The sequence below is a fragment of the Centropristis striata genome, chromosome 18 (genome assembly GCF_030273125.1).
Source record: "Centropristis striata isolate RG_2023a ecotype Rhode Island chromosome 18, C.striata_1.0, whole genome shotgun sequence".
NCBI classification, from domain to species: Eukaryota; Metazoa; Chordata; class Actinopteri; order Perciformes; family Serranidae; genus Centropristis; species Centropristis striata.
Genome location: NC_081534.1, coordinates 30714701 through 30728602, shown reverse-complemented (window position 1 = coordinate 30728602; position 13902 = coordinate 30714701). Strand labels below are relative to the sequence as shown.

Sequence of the window (13902 nt, the reverse complement as noted above, 5' to 3'; positions counted from 1 at the left end):
GGGGGCAATAACAGGACTATCTTGTACTGCACTGTGTTTTCATATACTGGATGTGAACACACAGTGCAGTGGTTGTTTGATGGTAACAACAATGATGTGGAGACAAAAGCAGGTTTCTGTACAGACCAGCTGACATTTCCAACTCCTCATCTTAGTCAGAAGTCAAAGTTCTACGAGTCTCTGAAGTGCAACGTGACAGATAAGAGGAGTGGAGAAACGCTGCTCTATTCACTTGAGAAGACAGGTAAGTTTAGTCTTATTTGATGAGTTTTATATTTTAACATAATACTTTTACTCATTTAAGCTGGTAAACATGATGTATTTTACCATTGTTTGTGTTGTTTTGTCATTTCATATCATATTGAACAAAATCAAAAGAAGGGAGAAAAGTTCCAAAGGATGAAAGTGAAGGTAACAACATCTCTCTCTCTCTCTCTCTCTCTCTCTCTCTCTCTCTCTCTCTCTCCTTGAGTGATGATTTGGGGATTTCTTTATCTGATGATGAATTTTCTCTAACCACAATCAAGATAATGTAGCATACATATGTTTAAGTTTTATTTTTATGTTGGGCTCTTTTTGCATGCATTTTGATCATTGAGGTGGTTAAATCGCTTAACCCTTTCCAGGCCTTATTGAGAGAGAGCCTTATTTAAAAACTTAACATGACTGTATAAAATGAGCTGCTGTGACCTCTAGGATAATCACAGAATCATGAAACTTTACAACCACAAACTAGAGACCTGGGGCATTCAGAGGATGTACAGCTTTTTACAGTTTATTGACAGTAAAGGGCTTAGTCAGCAGTTTACAGAACAGAAGTGCTCGTCATCCAAAATGTCAATTTATTTTGAAAACAAGCAATTTTTTTTAATGTTATTCCTCAAGAAAATATAATTAACAAGATTTTTTTTCTTATTTTAAATGTGTGATTTTTAAAAGATGGGAAGACTGGAAGCTCTATACCTCTGTGGGTGTTCATCATTGTAGCCTTGGGTTTAGCAGCACTCTTGGCAGCAATAATCATCGTGGCAGTCATCAGACGGAAGAAGAGAACCAAAGGTGAGAACATTCACAGAATAAACTAGTTTTACCATTTTCCCTGCGGTGGTCTAGATTGATTCTTTTTTTGTCTTTTTAGTGAACAGAACTCAGCAGGATGCAAACACTGTGAGTAAACCTTCAATCTTACACTTATTAGTTAGAATTAACCTTTTTTTGTGGTAGTTATTTCACTTAAAGTCCAACTTCCCCAAGCAACAGAGAAAAGGAGAAGTCAAACTGTGCAAGTAACCAATAATACATGTTCCTGATGATGCTGTCTTCTCTCTGCAGGCTGACCCTGAAGACGGTGTCGCCTACGCCTCCATCAACTACACCGCCAACACCAACAGGAAAGCCCAGGTCAGCTGTCTGATTGGTTACACTGGTGCTGTAGTGAAGCCATGTGGGGCTGCACTGGTGCATGTTTTATTGCATTGCATTATTCATTTTATTGTGTTTTGTGCACGTCATTGTCAGGATGCTGCTTTGTACAGTTATCTTCATGTTAGATGATAATGGAAAATAGAAGGAATAGGACAAATGGTTACAGTAATGATCAAAGGAAAAGGACCAATGTTAACAGCAATAGTAACAGTAATAATATAAGGAATAGGAGTAATTGTAACAGTAATAGTAGTCATAATAAAAGAAGGAATAGGATAATAATACATTTGATTCATATAGTGCTTTTCTAAACACTCAAACATGCTTAAAAGGCAATAGGGGTGGACAGGACAGGAAGACAGGGATGGAAGAATTAGCCATCAACCCGTCCATACATATACATAAACATACATACAATAACTTCCGCCAGCGTCCTCTCACATCCAGGAAAGAGATACAGCTTAACATGAGCAGAGGGGAGGAGCAACATAAGCACAAACTCAATACACTTTACAACATGTAAACTCATGACTTGCAACAGGGGAGGGGAGTGGGGGGTACAAAGCGGCGAAGGCGTGGGATGGGGGGGTGTCCGTTTGTGTGTATGTATGTAGAATTTCATGTGTAGAGGCCTGGTGAGTCGCCTTCCCTGGCATCCCAATCAGTCAGTGCCTCAGTTTGCAGGAATGTCATAGCGATAACACAGCATGTTGGCATGGAGACAGCCTCGGTCAGGTTCCAGACAGAGTCAACAATCAGCAGGTGTCTCTGGGACTACTCTCCTTGTCCATTCTGGTCTCCGAATCGATCCATTTGCCTTTGCAAAGCCGTCAGCTTCTCCATGATGTTATCCATATTGCGGTTTATAGCCACAGTCTGAGTGCCGACAGCTCTGCCCACCGCTTCAATCAAGTCGGGCAGCCTTATGGGGCTTTGGACAATGCCTAATCCAATCAGCAAAAGACCTGTAATCATGGTTCAGAATAGATAAATGTCTTCAATGTCCTCCACAGAAAGCCAGCTGCGAATGTCCTGGCAGGACAGGTGGGCTCCCCCGAACCCAGGCTTCTCGTCGAGAAGATGGTGTCAATTGCGCTGAGACACCAGTTGATCATATCCATGATTTGTAGCTTGGGAGAGCAATGCGGAGAGAGTCTCTCAAAGTCTTAGACGGTAGACAAGACGAGACTAAAGGAGCAAAGCAGGGAAGATAAGGGTGGGGAAAGGAGAGAAAAATGTGGCCACCTTCGTTGAGAGCCGGAGAGATGAAGGAAGGAAGAAGTTGCAGGATGAATGGTTACAATAATAATAGCAGTAATAATAGAAGGAATAGGACTAATGGTAACAGTAATAGTTGCAGTGAATATTGCAGGTATTTTCTGGCATTCTTTAACTTCTGTGCTGATTTATTCCGTGTCCCGTCCTGTTGTGTCCTCCATGTGTGATGCTGTTTCTCTCTCGTTTCCCGGGTTCAGGAGAAAGATGACGCTGATGAGGCTGATGCAGTGACCTACAGCACCGTGAAGGCTTCTTCTTCTTCTTCTTCTTCTCCTGCTGCAGCCCCTGTTGACCCCAGCGCCGTCTACGCTACCGTCAACAAACCAAACAAATAAGAGACAACGATGTAGCTGCAGCTCAGATCAGTTCAGTTCATACTGTCTTACTGGTATGTTTTCATCCCTTCGGCTAAATTGTCCCAGAAATGTTAATACATATTTATATATTTGTATACAGCTCTTACCAGATCTGTGACATTGTTTCTGATAATAAATTAATGTATTATCAATAAAATGTATCATTTTATAATAGTTTTGATGATTTATTGCTGTAAAATAATCCTTAAGTCTAAATAAAACTTAAGTCTTAACTTATACTTACACACATACATACCTTTGGAATAACAAAAAATATTATGATAATTTTCATGTTTTACTGCTGTAGAAATATATTTTAGTCCTGAAGGGGTGAAGTAGGTTAAAAAAGTAGATTTAAGGATCTGTCATTCATATTAATATTCTTTATTATTATAATTATTTGGTCAGTCTCCTCTTTCTTCTCGCTTCTTCTTTATCTGTTAAAAATGTAGAATGTAGATGTGTAATGTTGAACACATACATGTCATTGGAAATATTTTTTATATATTTTTTTTATATATATATCATTTTCCAGATTTATTGCTGTAAAAACATTTAGTCCTGAAAGGGGGGAGTAGGTTAACTGCTAGTTAGGGTTAGGGTTATTAATAGTCATTCACATGGCTGGTTTCTTGGGCTAAAGGAGAAAATGTATATAATATATGATATATTTTTCATTGTGAACTTGCTGTTGGGCACAATATTAAGCTCAGGGATGGATGTTTGCTGGTGTACTGAGGGTTTCTGGTTCAGTAACGTGGGGAACTGTATGCGCCCTTTTGTCATATCATCCTGTGGATAAGGCAGCTTTTCTGTTCGGGGGATCAATATGTTTAACTCCCTAACCACCAGACTGGGACAGTTATTTCAGTGCTGATCCGTTTTGTCCTCATGAATGATCTGTTGCTTATTATTTAGTTTTTATTGCATCATTGTTTGTGTTTAATGCTGTTTTGTTCATATTTCCTTGTCAAGTTCCCATTCAATAAACTTTACATGAATATATAAAATGTCTCAGTTTTTATTAATTTAATTTAGTTTGCTTAGTTTAAAAAAATAAAGTAGAAATATAGAGGGTTGTATTCTTATTTATTTATTATTTATTTATTTACTTATTTATTTATTTATCCATCCACCCATCTATTTTCCTCTGCTTATCCTGGGCCGGGTCGCGGGGGCGGCAGGTTAAGCAGGGCATTCCAGACGTCCCTCTCCCCAGCAACAATGTCCAGCTCCTCCTGGTAGGTGTTCTGGGTCTTCCCCGGGGCCTCCTACCAGTTGGACGTGCCCGGAACACCTCTAACCGGAGGCGCCCAGGAGGATCCTTACCAGATGCCCAAACAACCTCAGCTGGCTCCTTTCGATGCGAAGGAGCAGCGGCTCTACTCCGAGCTCCCTCCGGATGTCTGAGCTCCTCACCCTATCTCTAATGCTGAGCCCAGCCACCCTACGGAGAAAACTCATTTCAGCCGCTTGTATCCGCGATCTCGTTCTTTTGGTCACTACCCAAAGCTCATGACCATAGGTGAGGGTTGGAACATAAAGGTTGCTTCCACTACGGCCCAATACCCGTAATGAGGCGGGTCTCACTCGCCAAAACGGCCTTTATTTGAATATGAGCCGTCCTGAGAGGTCTTTTGACGGAACTTTTTTTGTCCCTGTGGAAGAGCAGGGCTGTTTTTCTCCCCTGAAAAAAGCCTGGTTGCTGATTGGATAGACCGCTAAGCTAAGATCGCTAAGTAGGATGTGACGGCCCCTGCGGCTCGTTAAACAGAGTAAGAACGAGTCGAAGCGGCACAGTCCTCCTGCAGCAGTCCTCCCCAGCTGCAGTCACAGAGCCAGAGGGGATGTTAGCCCCTTAGCGTCCAGTCTGCAAATTGCTAATAGGCTAACAGTTAGCTCTATAGCAGTACAGTGTGTATGTGCTGCTGCTGCAGGAGGTGTTCACTTAGCGATCTCTGTTTGTTTACAACAAGCACCGGACACTCTGTGCACAGTTAGTGATGCCGGTTGATTCACCATCACTATGTTGATGATCAGCAGAGTTGCTGTGCATAATTAGCCATGCTGCTTTGTTTATGATCAGCTGCTGACTTTGTGCACAGTTAGCGACGGCGGCCACAGTTGTGCCTCCCGTGTTTAATCCGTCACGTATGTGATCACGGATGGGTTTTTTTTAATGCTTTATAAAGGAAAGTCAGATGGTGCCTTTTTTTCATTTACTGAGCCCAAGTTTCAAATAAATTGAGAATAAGGCCTTAATATGGAAATACAATCCCTGTACACAAAACGTCCAATAAATAAATAAATAAATCCTATTTCAAAGGCGCGCTATGATCTACAAAGAGGAAGTGTTTGTATCTGAAACGTCACAACAGAAAAAAGTCTGTGTGGTTTTGGTGGGTGGGTCCAAAAACTCAGTTTCCAGAGGATTTAGATTTCTTATGTGAGAGAGGTTGAACTTTTGACCTGAATTTGGACAAACTTGACGCATGTCGTCCATCTCTACACAGAACCACATCTCACTTTTTTACTGTTTAGATATTAACATTACATTCAAAGAGATTAAAAGCTGATTTGTCTCTATACCTTCAACAACTGATAGAAGGATAAAAAAAAGAGTCACAAACAGGAAGTAACACTTACTAATAAGGGGAAGTAAACGCTGTGGTTCTCTTAAAGAGCCACTAGTTCTGACACACTCGGCAGTTGAGGGCGTGAGAACAGGCAGAGAGAGACGCAGCGACAAAATGGTTCGATTCAGATGGATTAAAATGACTTTATTTGTGATGCTGATACATCAGACTACAGGTAAGGATATAAAACACATACATGATTTAAAGTTATGTTAGTAATACTATTTGAGTGACTCACATTGATTTTATTTGAGGCGGCCAAGTTTTCTGTTTGCTTTGAGCACAGTGTGTCGAGTGGGTTCTTATATAAAGGAAGGGAAGTTTACTGCTGTTTGTTGTATTTAAGAATATTCTCACATATAACTATAAACATAAAAGACATATTCTTGCCAAACTTAACTGTTGATATTTTTCTCTAATCTTCAACAACAGTAACTGGACAAAGTCCCACCTCCATCACTACCAGAGTTGGAAACAATGTCACTTTGCCTTGTGACAATGTGATAAAAGGTCATCACAAATGTGACCAAACTTCTTGGCTTTACAGTCCTGAAAAAGGAAGAACAGCAAAAGAGCTGATTAATCTTGGTCAGATTGTTAAAAGTGAGATAGCTGAAGCCAAATCCAAGAGACTGAGTGTGACAGCAGACTGTTCTCTGGGTATAAAGAACGTCACACGTGACGATGTTGGTCGTTACAGCTGCAGACAGTTTGACACAGCAGGAAAACTACAACAAGGTGGAGATGATCTGGTGGTTCTGTCTGTTATTAACAGTGAGTATTTACATCATAATATTTTCAACCGTCAACTGTTTTCCGCTCAAACTGTCTTGTTAGAACAATATACTGAAGCATTATAATAATCATGATTACAGTTATGAAGTTAATTTTACTCTTTTCTCTCACAATATCTCCTTCTTCTCCAGTTGAGAAAGAATCGGACGATGACAGGACTATCTTGTTCTGCAAAGTGTTGACATATGCTAAATGTGAACACTCAGTGCAGTGGATGTTTGATGGTAACAACAATGACGTGGAGACAGAAGCAGGTTTCTGTTCACCCAGGGTGAGATTTCCAACTCGTCATCTTAGTCAGAAGTCAAAGTTCTACGAGTCTCTGAAGTGCAACGTGACAGATAAGAGGAGTGGAGAAACGCTGCTGTGTCATGTCAGCCCTCGGTCTAAATGTGAGAAAACGGGTAAGTTTAGTCTTATTTGATGATTTATATATTGAAGATAATAATACTTTTACACAGTTCAAATGGTAAACATGAAGTATTTTCCCATTGTTTGTGTTCTTTTGTCATTTCATATTATATTCAACAAAATCAAAAGGAGGGAGAAAAGTTCCAAAGGATGAAAGTGAAGGTAACGACCCCCCCCCCCCCCCCCCCCCCCCCCCCTTGTGTGTTGATTTGGGAATTTCTTTATCTGATGATGAATTTCTCTGACCACAATCAAGATAATGTAGCACACATATGTTAGGAATTATTTTTATGTTGGGCTCTTTATGAACATCTTTTTGTATGCATTTTGATCATTGAGGTGGTTAAATCGCTTAACCCTTTCCAGGCCATATTGAGAGAGAGCCTTATTTAAAAACTTAACATGACTGTATAAAATGAGCTGCTGTGACCTCTAGTTTTATATATATATTTTTTTTTTTATATTTAATATAAGAATACTTTTACTCATTTCAGATGGTAATCATGATGTATTTTACCATTGTTTGTGTCATTTCATATTTTATTGAACAAAATCAAAAGGAGACACAAATGATGGGACAAAAGATCCAGAGGATGAAAGAGAAGGTAACAACATCTTACACCTCTCTCTCTCTCTGAAACTTTACAACCACAAACTAGAGACCTGGAGCATTCAGAGGATGTACAGCTTTCTACAGTATATTGACAGTAAAGGGCTTAGTCAGCAGTTTACAGAACAGAAGTGCTCGTCATCCAATCGCTGAAAATGCAGAAATCTCCTAAATGTCAATTTAAAAAAAACAGAAAACAAGCATTTTTTTTTATGTTGTTCTTCAAGAAAATATAATTAATGTGATAGGTTGGGTTTAAACTTGTAGATTCAGGTTTGTAAGTACTTTTTTTTCAAACTTTTGCAACAAACACATAATTTCTTATTTTAAACCTGTGATGTTTAACAGGTGGAAACACTGGAGGCCCTATACCTCTGTGGGTGTTCATCATTGTAGCCTTGGGTTTAGCAGCACTCTTGGCAGCAATAATCATCGTGGCAGTCATCAGACGGAAGAAGAAAACCAAAGGTGAGAACATTCACAGAATAAACTAGTTTTTAACATTTTCCCTGTGGTGGTCTAGATTGATTCTTTTTTTGTTTGTTGTCTTTTTAGTGAACAGAACTCAGCAGGATGCAAACACTGTAAGTTGTAAACCTTAAATCTTACACTTTTTTTCTTTTTCTCTCTTTTTTTCTTACACTGTTTTTGTGGTAGTTCTTTATATTTACCAGTGACTGGCCCTAAAATAATCAGTGAGAGATAATTCTTGAAAAATGCAAATTCACAGCATGACACAGTTCTTTAATAAGTATCAATTGACGTCAATGGAAATCTCTAATCAGACTGTATTTGTCCAGGGACTGACCCTGACCACCGCAGTGACTCCAAACCCCAGAGAGGACACGGTGAGATCACACACACTGCACCCAGTACAGTAACACTGTGAAGTTACACCCACTGCTTTTTATATTTGTTCTCCAATCTCTCAAAGTATGAGACACACACTTAAAGTCCGACTTCCCCAAGCAACAGAGAAAAGGAGAAGTCAAACTGCGCAAGTAACCAATAATACATGTTCCTGATGATGCTGTCTTCTCTCTGCAGGCTGACCCTGAAGACGGTGTCGCCTACGCCTCCATCAACTACACCGCCAACACCAACAGGAAAGCCCAGGTCAGCTGTCTGATTGGTTACACTGGTGCTGTAGTGAAGCCATGTGGGGCTGCACTGGTGCATGTTTTATTGCATTGCATTATTCATTTTATTGTGTTTAGGACGAATGGTAACAGTAATAATCAAAGGAAAAGGACCAATGTTAACAGTAATAATATAAGGAATAGGATTAATGGTAACAGTAAGACAGGGATGGAAGAATTAGCTATCAACCCGTCCATACATATACATAAACATACAAACAATAAACTTTGGATGGACAAGCAGCACCATCCAAGAGATACAGCATAACATGAGGAGAGGGGAGGAGCAACATAAGCACAAACTCAATACACTTTACAACATGAAAACTCTTGACTAGCAACAGGGGAGGGGAGTGGGGTTACAAAGCGGCGAAGGTGTGGGATGGGGGGGTATCTGTAAACATGTCCATGTGTATGTATGTATGTAGAATACCCAATCAGTCAGTGCCTCAGTTCGCAGGAATGTCATAGTGATAACACAACAAGTTGCCATGGAGACAGCCTCGGTTAGGTTCCAGACAGAGTCAACAATCAGCAGGTGTCTGTGGGAAGTTGGGGGTGGTGGTGAAGAGCGTCTCACTGCAGTGTTCTTCCAGGGGAGTTGTTGTTCCACTAACGGCCTTGAGGCCAGAGCTGGTTGAGGGGCCAAAAGAAGATAAGATTTGGATTGTTTGGACTTCAAACAATTTACACGACTACTCTCCTTGTCCATTCTGGTCTCCGAATCGATCCATTTGCCTTTGCAAAGCCGTCAGCTTCTCCATGATGTTATCCATATTGCGGTTTACAGCCACAGTCTGAGTGCCGACAGCTCTGCCCACCGCTTCAATCAAGTCGGGCAGCCTAATTGGGCTTTGGACAATGCCTAATCCAATCAGCAAAAGACCTGTAATCATGGTTCTGAATAGATAAATGTCTTCAATGTCCTCCACGGAGAGAGCCGGCAGGCACAAGACACGCCACCTCTCCCACGCGTCCATCGTTTAGCCAGCTGCCAACGTCCTGGCAGGACAGGTGGGCTCCCCCGGACCCAGGCTTCTCATGGAGAAGATGGTGTCAATTGCGCTGAGAGACCAGTTGAGAGGAGTGTGGAGAGAGTCTCTCAAAGTATTAGACAGTAGACAAGACGAGACGAGAGATAATAGAAGGAATAGGATGAATGGTAAATAATAATAATAATAATAATAATAATAATAATAATAGCAGTAATAATAGAAGGAATAGGACAAATGGTAAAAAATAATAATAATAATAATAATAGCAGTAATAATAGAAGGAATAGGACGAATGGTAAAAAAATAAATAAAATAAAAAATAAATAAATAAATAAATAAATAAATAAATAAATAAATAAATAAATAAATAAATAATAGCAGTAATAATAGAAGGAATAGGACGAATGGTAATAATAATAATAATAATAATAATAATAGCAGTAATAATAGAAGGAATAGGTTGAATGGTAACAGTAATAGTAGAGTTATAAAAGAAGGGATATGACTAATGGTAATAGCAATAGTAATAGTAATAATAAAGGGAATAGGATGAATGATAACAGTAATAGTAATAGTAATAATAAAGGGAATAGGATGAATGGTAACAGTAATAGTAATAGTAATAATAGAGGGAATAGGATGAATGGTAACAGTAATAATAATAGTAATAATAAAGGGAATAGGATGAATGGTAACAGTAATAGTTGAGTTATAAAAGAAGGGATATGACTAATGGTAATAGCAATAGTAATAGTAATAATAAAGGGAATAGAATGAATGGTAACAGTAATAGTTGAGTTATAAAAGAAGGGATATGACTAATGGTAATAGCAATAGTAATAGTAATAATAAAGGGAATAGAATGAATGGTAACAGTAATAGTTGCAGTGAATATTGCAGGTATTCTCTGACAACATGTGCATTCTTTAACTTATGTGCTGATTTATTCCGTGTCCCGTCCTGTTGTGTCCTCCATGTGTGATGCTGTTTCTCTCTCGTTTCCCGGGTTCAGGAGAAAGATGACGCTGATGAGGCTGATGCAGTGACCTACAGCACCGTGAAGGCTTCTTCTTCTTCTTCTTCTCCTGCTGCAGCCCCTGTTGACCCCAGCGCCGTCTACGCTACCGTCAACAAACCAAATAAATAAGAGACCACGATGTAGCTGCAGCTCAGATCAGTTCAGTTCATACTGTCTTACTGGTATGTATTCATCCCTTTGGAAAAATTGTCCCAGAAAATTTAATACATATTTATATTATTGTATACAGCTCTTACCAGATCTGTGATATTGATTCTGATAGTAAATTAATTTATTAACCAAAAAAATTGATCATTTTATAATAGTTTTGATGATTTATTGCTGTAAAAAAAATCTGTTTTAACTTAAGTCTTAACTTATACTTACACACATACATACCTTTGGAATAACAATTATTTTTTGATAATTTACCATTTACGATTTAATTCACGATTTACGAAAAGTATTTTAGTCCTGAAGGGGCGAAGTAGGTTAAAAAAGTAGACGTAAGAATCTGTCATTCATATTAATTTTCTTTATTATTATAATTATTTGCTCAGTCTTTCCTCTTTCTTCTCGCTTCTTCTTTATCTGTTAAAAATGTAGAATGTAGATGTGTAATGTTGAACACATACATATCATTGTAATTATTTGTTTTTTAATAATTTTCCTGATTTATTGCTGTAAAAACATTTAGTTCTGAAAGGGGGGAGTATGTTAACTGCTAGTTAGGGTTAGTAATAGTCATTCACATGGCTGGTTTCTTGGGCTAAAGGAGAAAATGTATATAATATATGATATATTTTTCATTGTAAACTTGCTGTTGGGCACAATATTAAGCTCAGGGATGGATGTTTGCTGGGTTTCTGATTCAGTAACGTGGACTGTAATGTGCCTTTTGTCATATCATCCTGTGGACAAGGCAGCTTTTCTGTTAGGGGGATCAATATGTTTAACTCCCTAACCACCAGACTGGGACAGTTATTTCAGTGCTGATCCGTTTTGTCCTCATGAATGATCTGTTGCTTATTGTTTCGTTTTTATTGCATTATTTTTTGTGTTTTGTGCTGTTTTGTTCATATTTTCTTGCCAAGTTCCCATTCAATAAACTTGAATAAACATGAATAAATAAAATGTCTGTTTTTATTAATTTATTTAGTTTGCTTAGAGTTAAAACAGACTACTAATATATTGTTGCATTCTAATTTTTATTTATTTATTTATTTATTCATTCATTCATTCATTTATTTATTTATTTATTTATTTATTTATTTATTTATTTATTTACTTACTTATTTATTCATTTATTTAATTATTTATCATTTTATTATATATACATATATATATATATATATTGTATTTATTGTTATCAATGTCATTGTTATTATTATTATTATTATTATTATTTTTAATTATTATTATGTAAGCAAGTGTATATTTGTAACTGATAAAGAAGAAGAGAGAGGGAAGACTTAGCAAATATTATTATTATTATTATTATTATTATTATTATTATCATTATTATTATTATATTTAAATAATATATAATAATAATAATAATAATAATTATTATTATTATTATTATAAGTTACAAATAAGCACTTAGTTATTTCATACACATTGATTTTAATTTTAATGTTAAAATACCTTAAAAGGCTGCAATTATTGTCATTATTGATGAATCTGTCAGTTATTTTCTTTATAAATCAATATTTAAAATAAAAAAACAATTCAGCAAATAGTGAAAACTATCTGAAAGTCCAAAGAGATGTCTTTGAATGCTTTATTTTGTCACTTCAAAGCATAAAAATATTCAGTTTAATATGATAGAAAAAGAGATAAGCAGGAAATCTACATATCTGAGTGGCTGAAAACAGCATTGTCTGCCATTTTTGCACGACAGATGACTTAAACAACGGATCAATTATCAGAATAGTTTGTGGTTATATTATAAAAAAGGCACACTGATGTGACATCTCTTTATCATTTAGACTGAATGAATGATGTGACCTTAGAGTTCAGTATGAAACCCCTGGATGTGACTGTGTCTCGGCTCATGTCACAATGTAGGAAGTCAAAGCTGAATCACTCAAAAGACAAAAACAGCAACGATAGGGAAGTGATGAAACCGCTCACAGGAAGTGCAGGCTGTTTCTCAATATCTTAAGAAACAAAATGTGAGAAAAAGAACGACAGAGACAGAGAGGCACAATGGCTGAAGTCAAATGGATTAAAAAGTCTTTATTTCTGATACTGGTGCTTCAGATTACAGGTAAACAGACAAGCTTTCTAACTCATGACAAAACTGAACTTTAACAGTTGAATGAATGAATGAATGAATGAATGAATGAATGAATGAAGAATATGACTTTATTGCTGCCTGCTGTTTGTTTTTAGCATTCTGAGTTTATTTTAAGAGACATTTAGAAACCTATGTACTGTATGTGTCACACACTGACTTTAATCATATCAGATTATTTTAGTTTAGTTTATTTCTTAAAACTCTTTCACAATTTTTTTTACAGAAGTAACCGGACAGCTTCCCCTCTCTGTCACTGTCAGGGCTGGAGATGACGTGACTTTGCCCTCTAAATATGTGATAAATGATCGCCGAAACTGTGACAGAACAACCTGGGTCTACAAAAAATAATTTAGGGCGACAGCAGATCTGGTTAAACTTGGGCAGATTGTTGAAAGACCCAAATCAGACAGACTGAGTGTGACAGAGAACTGTTCTCTGGTGATAAAGAACGTCACAGAGGAGGATGTGGGACGTTACTCCTGCCAACAGCTCAACAGATCTGAACTCCACAATCTTGATCTGTCTGTTATTAACAGTGAGTATTTTCAGCTCAAACTCTCTTGTTAGAACAATATACTGAACTATTATTAGGCGTGTTTCCACTGAGTACTTTGGAAAGCGGCTGAGTGTTTTGGCTCCGCCCACTAGTTAGTTCCCCTCGGTCTCTGTTCCCATTCAGGTACTTTTGTAGCGGCTAACCAACGGAGTTCAAATGTGACAACGGACCGACGCGGCAAGCAGTGTTGCTAACTTATTGACTTAACTTGTCAATATATTTAGCAACTATTCAGACCCCTTTAGGGACTCTTTTTCAAAAAAGCGAGAATCGACAAATCTAGCGACTTTTTCTGGTGTTATTAGCCGTGTTTCCATAAGGGTAAAGAGTGGCAGCTGGGAAAGTCTCAGGCCACGCCCCCTCAAATGGACGCAGCGTGTC

The 13902-nt window shown here is 37.8% G+C and overlaps 1 long non-coding RNA gene across 1 annotated transcript; it reads left to right on the top strand.

Moving 5' to 3' along the window:
• Positions 1–7555: 7555 nt before the first annotated feature.
• LOC131991347 (uncharacterized) lies at positions 7556–11780 on the top strand. Its single transcript, XR_009396137.1, has 3 exons — positions 7556–8095; positions 8559–8627; positions 10658–11780. It is a non-coding gene; the product is annotated as an uncharacterized LOC131991347 (long non-coding RNA).
• Positions 11781–13902: the final 2122 nt, after the last annotated feature.